This window comes from Oratosquilla oratoria, chromosome 33, assembly GCF_046742065.1.
Source record: "Oratosquilla oratoria isolate Oo_2021 chromosome 33, ASM4674206v1, whole genome shotgun sequence".
Taxonomy (NCBI): Eukaryota; Metazoa; Arthropoda; class Malacostraca; order Stomatopoda; family Squillidae; genus Oratosquilla; species Oratosquilla oratoria.
The window spans coordinates 25,547,180-25,555,540 of NC_134809.1; positions in this window are offsets into that span (position 1 = coordinate 25,547,180).

Consider the following 8,361-nt stretch of genomic DNA (forward strand, 5'->3'; position numbering starts at 1 on the left):
ATCAGACCGGATTGGATCGTGTATGTGCTGATTTTGATTTGTTCAGCCGATATACACATTCCAGTCTAGTCGGATCCGACCAGATCTGTCTGGTGGTCTCAAAACTAGATCGCACCGTGTATAGGGACTCTGATTCTATGTCACCGGAGAGTAGGAGGATGAGGTGAGCAGTCGCCGGGTAACAGTTTTCAAAGAAAAAAAAAAAAAAAGAAGATCTTGGTGCCGGTTCTGAAGCCGGCTAACAGTTTTCAAAGAAAAAAAAAAAAAAGAAGATCTTGGTGCCGGTTCTGAAATCGAAAGCCAGCCCATCGGGGTCTCACTTTTAGATAGATTACCTCCGACGTTTGCCTATTACATCCACGTTTGTTTTAGGGGGGTCCACAGATCATATAATACAATAGGTAACAAACTGTAGCTTAGTGCATATATGTATCTACATATATATATATATATATATATATATATATATATATATATGTATATATAAAAACAAAATAAGGAGTATGATTATAGAAAATACACTTCAGACAAAAAAAAATATGACTCTATCAAATTTCTCAAAAATTCATTCATAAAAAATGTATTTACAACCAAAAATGTTGCTATCTGATTTTTATCACCAAAAAATAAATAAAAAAGATGAATTTACACCAGGAGCCGCGTAACAGCACCCGAAGCCGTCACCTTTGCCCTATGCACTTTGGGGACTATTAGGGCAGGTAACCAACAGTCACTGCTGGGAATCTGAAACAAGTGCGGGATTCGAACGCACAACTAAGCGAATACGAGATCAGCACGCTTACGATGACGCCACCAGCGCACTTTTATGGTCCACAATGTATCTTAAGTGGGCCAGTGGTCCATGGCCTGATACAAATTGAGGTTCATTAATCTCACAGGACCACTATATGCAGGTATCCACAGTTGTTCCTATTCTGGAGGAGGTGGTGAAGCGAAGGGTTTCTTTGGAGAAAGTGAAATCCCACTGGGAAGGACTCAAACTCCCAAACTTCTGAATTTAACCCAACAACTTAACCACCGTACCACCAAAGCTCCCAAGTGTATGAAGTTGGAGCGGGTAAGAGAAGCAAACGTAATTAGAATAAAGTTAAAAATGCGAAAAGAAAATTGAAAGTAATAAAGAAGAAAAGAGTAAAGAATGAGAAATAAATGGATTGCGTATGACATATGGGAGATAATAGAAATGTAAAATGGAGATGTGGTGAAGGGAGTGGGGATTGAAGGGAGAGGAGGTGAAAGGGGTGGAAGGGAAGAGAGGAGGTGAAGGGAGGGGAAGGGAGGAGAGGAGGTGAGAGGAGTGAAAATGAGGGAAATGGATGAATAAGAAAAGGTAATGGAGCAAGAGAAAAAGGAATGAGAAAGAAGGAAGAAAAATAAGGGAGAAGGAGGAGAGAGATAAAGAGTAGAACGATTGAGGTTATAAATGGAGAGAAATGGAAAGAAGTGAGTAGATTAGGAAAAATGGGGGGAGAGGAGTGAAAACAAGTGGGAATGGGGAGAAGAAAAGCAATGAGGGGTGATATGATGAGGAGAGAAACGGTGAGAGGGAAATTTGAGGAGAATACAATTGTAAGAACATGAAGTGGAAGGAGTACAGGAGAAGAAAGAACAAGAGTCGAAGTTCCATACGAGAAATACTGTAATAGGAGAGAGTGATAAAGGGGGAAGAGAGAAACGGTGAGAAGAAAATTTAAGGAGAATACAATTGTAAGAACATGAAATGGAAGGAAAACAGGAGAAGAAAGAAGAAACTAGAACAAGAGTCGAAATTTCATACGAGAAATACTGTAAATTTGAGAAAGTGATTGATTGATTGATTGATATAGGGAGAAGTAGTGGGTAGAAAGCTACAAAAGAACGCGAAAAAGTAGAGATAGAAATAGGAAGTAAATGAGAGGGAAAAGAAAGTAAAGAAATTAGAGGAAGAGAAATATAAATAAGAAGGAATAAAAAAGGGAATGGATAAAGAAAGAGTGAATGAATATGGAATATAGAAAGATAAGGAGGAAAAGAATACAAGAAAGAGTGGAAGGAATGAGGAAAAGAAATAAGAAAGGAAATAACAGTGGTAGAAAAGGAAGGGGAGAAGGAGTGAGGAAAGGAAATAGATCAGAAAGAAAAAGAAGAAAACAGAAAGAAAGGTGAAAAAGGAATAAGGAAAAGAAATATGAGGGAAGAAAGAAGGAGAAGACGTAGATAGACTAAGGGATGAAGCAAGGAGGGGAAAGTGAAAGAGGGGAAAAGTAAAAAAAAAAAAAAAGACGGGAAGGGAAATGAGGGAAGACGAAGGGAGAGGTGACAAACGAGGGGAGACAGAGGGAGAAGAAATGGGGCGAGGGAAGGTTAAAAGAGGGTAGAGGAAGGAAGAAAGGGGGAATAACCAAAAGGAGAGTAGATATGAGACTGAGAAAGTATCAAGGAAAAAGATTCTAGTTGATAAGATGGAGAAACGGGAGAAAATGAGAGATGAGGAGGAGGAAAAGTGTAGGGGGAAGGAGGAGAGAAGTAGTAGCAGAAGTAGGAAGATTAGAGGCAGTAGGGGAGTAGGAGGAGGAGGAGGAGGAAGAGGAAGAAGAGGAGGAGAAGAAAGAGAAATATGAGGGGGAAAGGAAAGAGGGGAGTAGAGGGAGGGACAGGAGGAAGAGGAAGAGAAGGAGGAAGGTAGGAGTATAGAAGAGGAGGATGAGAAAGGGAAAGAGGCAGATGAGTACAATGGGGTAAGAAAAATATTGGTGGGACATTAACACAGGTAGAAGGAAGAAAAACAATTGAAAAGAATCAGACAAAGTTTCGGTGAAAACGAGATAGGAATTAGGATGTGGAGGAGATAATGAAATGAAGGAAAGAGGCAAGCTAAGATATATTGTAGGAGGGAATGAGCAAGAGGGCAGTGAGAGAATGGTAGTGTGGGAGGCAGTGTATAGGAGGCAGTGTATAAGGGGCAGTGTATAGGAGGCAGTGTATAGGAGGCAGTGTATAAGAGGCAGTGTATAGGAGGCAGTGTATAGGAGGCAGTGAACGAGGAAACAGTGCAAAAGAGGCACTGAGAGGGTGGAGGAGGAGGTAAATATGGGCGCAGTGTAGAGAGGATGAGAGGTAATACAGGTTATGTTAGTGTTGACTCGGTTAGACTAAGGGGAAGGGGGGAAGGGGGTAGGGGGGATAGGTGGAAGGGGGGTAGGGGGAAGGGGGGATCGACTACTTTCCTCCCCTCCCACCCCCACCCCCTCCACCCCACCACCCTCAAGAAGATTGTTGTGAAGACGCAGAGGGAGAAGTTAAGCAAGTTCGGTTCTGAAAGTAACTGGCAATTAGTGATTGGGGGAGAATGGGGGGGGGAGTATGTGAGGACGGGGGGAGACGATGTGGACGGGGGGGGAGGGGGGCTAGAAGATGGAAAACAACCCTTCGTGTGTCACCGAAGCGAGAAGAAGCAAACACGGCCAGAGGGCAAACAGGTTGTTTTGTTTGCCTAACGCTGTATTGTTTGCCCAACGCTGTTTTGTTTGCCTAACGCCGTTTTGTTTGCCTAACGCTATTTTACATGCCTTGGCGCATATTGTCGTGGTTAAACAAAAGAGAATCAAGTCTCAGCAAAGCTCTAGCTGGGTCCTGTTGATCGGCAATCCGCTACGTGTTAAAAAGGAAAGGATAGGGGGACGGGAGAAGAAGGAGAGAAAAGAGAGGAGAGAGGGAGGGAGGGGGATGGGAATCCAAGAACGCATTCCTGATTGGCATAAGCTGACCCCTTTCCCCTCTTCTCTCCCCCTTCCTCTCCCGACGTCACACACACACACACGCGCCCTCTCCAGTTACCGTGTAGTCCCTGGAAACACACAAACAATCATTCACAAAATCTATGACCGGACGCAAAAATGCAGACGGGTCGGTGCTCTTCGCAAGGGGTAAAAAGGGGAAGAAGAAAGAAGAATAAAAAGAAAAAAGTACGAACTGGAAAAGAAAAGAAGCAGGAGGGGGTAGGGGTCGGGACGGCTTTGCACAACAGGGACCGAAAGGTCAGGCTTGAAATAGCAATGAATGATATGGACAAGGGAGTCAACAGCTAACGACGCCAGGGAAGATGCTGGGCGAGATGAAACGCAGGCGAAGCGAGAAGTAGCGTGGATTCCACGGGTTTTGGGGAGACGGCACGCTATGTGGTACTCCATGCCAGACAGGCGAAGACGCCAAAACCGGGTTTTGAGTTATCGCTGTTCAAAGTTTGACCGGACTGTTTTTTTTTTTTTTTTTTTTTTTTTTTTTAGCTGGCGTTTTCGCCCGTCTGGCACGGAGCGCATCGATAGTATTACTTGAAAAAAGTGTTGTACTTTTTGTTATTTGAAACTTGAGCAGCTGCATATGTACATATGTACATACATACATACATACATACATACATACATACATACATACATACATACACATACATATATACATGCATACATACATACATACATACATACATGCACATATACATACATACATGCAGGCATCCATGCATACATACATACATGCATGCATACATAAATATATACATACATACATACATGCATACATACATACATATGTGCACACATGCATTCATACAAACATACGTACATATATGCATCCATCCATACATACATACATACATACATACATACATACATATATATATACATACATACATACATACATGCATCCATTCATCCATCCATCCATCCATCCATCCATCCATCCATACATACATACATACATACATACATACATACATACATACATACATACATACATACATACATACATACATACATACATACATACATTCATACATACATGCATTAATTGCTTTGCTTATGGCGGTCTGTCGGTGATCGACGACAACAGTGCTCCGGTGTGGTGAAAAGGTTTGTTTGAAGTTGGGTGTTGATGCTGAGGTCTTTGTCGCTGGTACCAGCGGAGGTGACTGTGGAGTGCAATTTTTTGATCCACGTATCCTTCCACAAGTCAGGTGTGGATCAGGTGGATAAATTCTATTGTTAAGCTGATGTCGTTTTGCCCGCCGGTTGTCTCGTGTTTGGTTGCGAGCAAACTCAAGCTGTTTGGACCTAACGAGTACTTTGTACGTCATGAGGCGCGATCAAAGACGATGGTTTTGAAAGCAGTTGTTGCGATGTTACACCTCTTGAGTATAGTTTATAGCTGATCATTATGGGTCGTTTTCTGACCCCATGCATTACGACGTGGATCAGATAGTTGCCCGTAAGGAATTTGTCGGGGTAGGCCGTTTTCAGGCATGCGAGTGACGTGACCCACCTATTGTAACTGTCGCTTTACTAGCGATGTTTTAATAACTGAGATTTGTGCATGTTGTAAGATTTCAGTTTGTAATACTTTGCCTTGCCATATTATGCCTAGGATTCTTTGAAGACACCGTATGCTGAAGTACTCCGGAGGTTGTATATGTCGTCTGTAGTTGGTCCAGGTGTCTCAGCTGAAGAGTTGGAGATCCGAAAGGCTCTGTGGACGGATATTTTGGTTTCGATTCCAATGTTTCCGTTGTCAAATACACGAGAACGTAGACTGCCAAAAAGATACGAATTCGAGATGGATTCTTCACTGAACTTCATCGTCTACATTCTGTTTTGGTGTTATTATATATGTATACATATGGACATACATATACGGCTGGGCTGCTAGTTCTCTCCAGTCCTAGTCATACCATCCCTATCCACGAGTCGTTTGGTCATATCTTGGCATGTTATCACTCATAGTAACTATCTTGGTCTTAAAGAGTCTCTCCCTTTCCTCCTAGTGGCCACAGCTCACAGCTGTACATTGACATTCGTTTATTGGTTGTATTGCAAACTCTTAGTTTTGTTTTATCTGAAACCGACTGTCGATTGTGAAATGTCTATAGACTGAAGAGACTTCCTCTGGTTGCTTCTCTCCTTCCATTCACTTTCTCTCTCAGTGTTGATAATGTCCTCCCGAAGTATCTAAATATTTCTGATATTTTTTCCACTATTTATTTGATATCAAGATGTAATTTTTTTTGTTCATCTTACTTCTATTACTTTTCCCTTTTCATTATTCATCCTCAGTCATATTCCAATCGTAGTCTCTCTAAATTTATTTACAAGCATATCTATCTCATCTTTGTAGTCTAACCAACTGATGGTTAATTTATTTAATCTGATAACTCCTGCTTTGTTTGCGATCATACTGGATACCTTAACCATCATTATATTAGATATGTAATTCCGTTTCAGTCCGGTATGCCCATTTCTTAATGATATTTTGCGTTGATCATCTATGGATACTATCACAAGCCTATTTGAAGTCTATGAACATGTCCACTTGATATCTATCTCACTCCAATATATATATATATATATATATATATATATATATATATATATATATATATATATATATATATATATATATATATATATCCATATAGTTAGTGTAGTCTAAACTATAGGTCATTAACCGATTTTTTTTATTTTTTTAATAACTTGATATTCACCGATTATTTTCACTGAATATGGTGTCATTTCGGTGAAAATTATAATTGGTAAAAAAAATTGTATGCAGTAAAAATCAAAATTATATTCCCACGTCTGTTCTGTACCCTCCTACCACCTTTTTCATATAATGTCGACGAAATTCTTTCCTCCTATCCTTCTTGTATGATCTTTTCTCTCCATACATTTCTTATTAAGCCAACAATCTTTTCCTTGAGAATGTTAGCCATATTTACAGGTTTCAACTTTCCCTGACTTTTTATTAGTTCTCAATCATTTTACTGCATCTTTTACTTCTTCTCTAGCAGAATTTTCTATCTATATTTCTGTACTCTCCGAGTCAAGATGGGTGACCAATTAGTCAAAATATAGCCTCATACTTTTATTTTACCTCTTCTTTTGAAGTTTTTATCGTCTCATTTTTTTCTTTGATTATCTTTGGTTTTGCCTTGATTTTTTTTGCTTATTTTCTGGATATCATTTGTCCTTCTGTTCTGTCTTTGTCGATCTCATATATATTATAAGAACCTCGCCTCTCTTTTCCTTCATTTTAATCTATATTTTTCTGTCTTTCCATTTGTTTATGTTCAGCATCATCTGGGTTTTGTAAGAACTGATTTCTTGTTTTCTATGTGTATTTTTTCAGTGTCTTTCTATTCCTTATCGTACTAAAAATTCTTTATTTGTATCTGTACATAACCAATTCACTCTTATTCTGCTGCACTGGGTGTTTCTTCTGTATTTCTCTATTGATCTTTTATTCTACCTTCTCCTTTCTACTTCTTTCGTTATCTGTTATGCTATGGTCTTTGTTGTTTTCTTTATTATAACAAGGTTCAGGACCCTATTAGTAAGATTCAGCTGAAAATTCAGTCCTATTTTTTTTTTATTTAGTCGAGTAATTCAATTCACAGTTATCAACTTTCCTGCCGTCAGCTTCGATTTTATCTTAACATATGAAGCATCTGTGAAACCTCTTAAAGCTTTTAGAATGTATATATATATATATATATATATAAATATATATATATATATGTATACATATATATATATATACATGTATATATATCTATATATATATATACATATATATGTATATATATCTATATATATATATATATATATATATATATATATATATATATATATATATACACATATACATATATATATGTAATATATAATATTTTTTTCCTTTGTATCTGTCTGTCCCTGTAGATCTTATTCACTTACGTATAAAGATTGACATTTCTTCTCCTCTGTAATTTAAAATTTTCATTTCTTCTGCACTTCCATTTCTTCAAGTCCAGCATCATCACGTATTGGAGTGAAGTAAATCTGCGGTAGTTGCAAAGGCGACTGCAATTGGCCAGGGAAGAAAAGGGGCGTGGCTTGTTTCGCCCGAGCTCACAGACACTGTGAGTGTACCCTTACTGTTGTTTCCGATTTGTCCATGTGTAGGCGCACTCATCCTCTCATTTTCCACTCTCCCCGTCTTCTTCTTCTTCTTCTTCTTCTTCTTTTTCTTCTCTTCTTCTTCTTTTTCTTTTTCTTTTTTTTTCTTTTTCTTTTTCTCTTCTTTTTCTTCTTCTTTTTTCTCTCTTCCTCTTCTTCTTCTTCTTCTTCTTCCTCTTCTTTTTCTTCTTTTCTTCTTCTTCTTTTACGTTTTCTTCTTTTTCTTCATCATCTTCTTTTTCTGCTTCTTCTTCTTCGCGTTCTTCTTCATCTTTTTTTTCTTCTTTTTTTCTATTTTCTTTTTCTTCTTCTTCTTGTTCTTCTTCTTCTTCTTCTTCTTCTTTCGTTTTTTTCTTCTATTTCTTCTTCTTCTTCT